The sequence below is a fragment of the Borostomias antarcticus genome (genome assembly GCF_949987555.1).
Source record: "Borostomias antarcticus genome assembly, chromosome: 27".
Taxonomy (NCBI): domain Eukaryota; kingdom Metazoa; phylum Chordata; class Actinopteri; order Stomiiformes; family Stomiidae; genus Borostomias; species Borostomias antarcticus.
Genome location: NC_140260.1, coordinates 7,435,477 through 7,437,976, shown reverse-complemented (window position 1 = coordinate 7,437,976; position 2,500 = coordinate 7,435,477).

Genomic DNA, 2,500 nt, shown 5'->3' with positions numbered 1-2,500 from the left:
ATGTAAACACAGGATGCTAACAGCTGGGCAGGTCTGTCTGTGTTCCTCTGGTCTGGAGCAGAGGTTGGTGCTGCGAGACCGTTGTGGTCCGTAGACCGCCGGGGGAATACCCAAACATGGACCCCCCAGTCTGCCCCCGGGGGAATACCCAAACATGGACCCCCCAGTCTGCCCCCGGGGGAATACCCAAACATGGACCCCCCAGTTTGCCCCCCTCACCTGCTCTCCTGCTCACTTCCTTCTGCACTTTAACCATAGTTGCTCTTTCACTTTATTTTGTGCTTAAACTGAACTAAATCGTCTGATGGAAATTAACTAATTAGAATTAGAATTTGAATGAATTAGCTACACTCTGCAATGCATCTTCTCTCATTAATTAGGATTAATGTTGTTTTTTTGTACATGGTCCCTGACTAAATAAGATTTAGAAAATCTGTCTGCAGATCCACCCCCCAGTCCACTCGTTTCTCAATCTCAGGAAATGACTTTCCTCCACTTCCTGTTTTAGTTCTGCTGCTTCCCCTCCACCTGGTCATGTGACCCCGGGATGTTTTACCACACCGGTATTATGGTCACGATCACTCCCCAGGATATGCTCCAACTACAGGCTTTAGCTCTGGGAGCTCACGCAGAGTCCTGTGGGAGATTTGAGCCTCGGTCAGTTCCCTCTGTGTCCTGTCCCTCTGTGTCCTGCCTGTCCCTCTGTGTCCTGCCTGTCCCTCTGTGTCCTGCCTGTCCCTCTGTGTCCTGCCTGTCCCTCTGTGTCCTGCCTGTCCCTCTGTGTCCTGTCCCTCTGTGTCCTGCCTGTCCCTCTGTGTCCTGTCCCTCTGTGTCCTGCCTGTCCCTCTGTGTCCTGTCCCTCTGTGTCCTGCCTGTCCCTCTGTGTCCTGCCTGTCTCTCTGTGTCCTGTCTGTCCCTCTGTGTCATGTCCCTCTGTGTCCTGTCTGTCCCTCTGTGTCATGTCCCTCTGTGTCCTGCCTGTCCCTCTGTGTCCTGCCTGTCCCTCTGTGTCCTGTCCCTCTGTGTCCTGCCTGTCCCTCTGTGTCCTGTCTGTCCCTCTGTGTCCTGTCTGTCCCTCTGTGTCCTGCCTGTCCCTCTGTGTCCTGTCCCTCTGTATCCTGTCCTTCTGTGTCCTGCCTGTCCCTCTGTGTCCTGTCCCTCTGTGTCCTGTCTGTCCCTCTGTGTCCTGTCCCTCTGTGTCCTGTCCCTCTGTGTCCTGTCCCTCTGTGTCCTGTCTTTCCCTCTGTGTCCTGCCTGTCCCTCTGTGTCCTGTCCCTCTGTGTCCTGTCCCTCTGTGTCCTGCCTGTCCCTCTGTGTCCTGTCTGTCCCTCTGTGTCCTGTCCCTCTGTGTCCTGTCCCTCTGTGTCATGTCCCTCTGTGTCCTGCCTGTCCCTCTGTGTCCTGCCTGTCCCTCTGTGTCCTGTCCCTCTGTGTCCTGCCTGTCCCTCTGTGTCCTGTCTGTCCCTCTGTGTCCTGTCTGTCCCTCTGTGTCCTGCCTGTCCCTCTGTGTCCTGTCCCTCTGTATCCTGTCCTTCTGTGTCCTGCCTGTCCCTCTGTGTCCTGTCCCTCTGTGTCCTGTCTGTCCCTCTGTGTCCTGTCCCTCTGTGTCCTGTCCCTCTGTGTCCTGTCCCTCTGTGTCCTGTCTGTCCCTCTGTGTCCTGCCTGTCCCTCTGTGTCCTGTCCCTCTGTGTCCTGTCCCTCTGTGTCCTGCCTGTCCCTCTGTGTCCTGTCTGTCCCTCTGTGTCCTGTCCCTCTGTGTCCTGTCCCTCTGTGTCATGTCCCTCTGTGTCCTGCCTGTCCCTCTGTGTCCTGCCTGTCCCTCTGTGTCCTGTCCCTCTGTGTCCTGCCTGTCCCTCTGTGTCCTGCCTGTCCCTCTGTGTCCTGTCCCTCTGTGTCCTGTCCCTCTGTGTCCTGTCTGTCCCTCTGTGTCCTGTCCCTCTGTGTCCTGTCCCTCTGTGTCCTGTCCCTCTGTGTCCTGTCTGTCCCTCTGTGTCCTGCCTGTCCCTCTGTGTCCTGTCCCTCTGTGTCCTGTCCCTCTGTGTCCTGCCTGTCCCTCTGTGTCCTGTCTGTCCCTCTGTGTCCTGCCTGTCCCTCTGTGTCCTGTCTGTCCCTCTGTGTCCTGCCTGTCCCTCTGTGTCCTGTCCCTCTGTGTCCTGTCCCTCTCTGTCCTGCCTGTCCCTCTGTGTCCTGTCCCTCTGTGTCCTGCCTGTCCCTCTGTGTCCTGTCCCTCTGTGTCCTGTCCTTCTGTGTCCTGCCTGTCCCTCTGTGTCCTGCCTGTCCCTCTGTGTCCTGTCCCTCTGTGTCCTGTCCCTCTGTGTCCTGCCTGTCCCTCTGTGTCCTGTCTGTCCCTCTGTGTAATGGAGACATCTCGGGGGCCTGGTGTCCCAAAGCGCATGTCTGCCCGGGCCCGTCTGTAACCGGTCAGTAGCCATCTGATGTGGTGTGTGTGTGTGTGTGTGTGTGTGTGTGTGTGTGTGTGTGTGCCAGCAGAGACTGCATG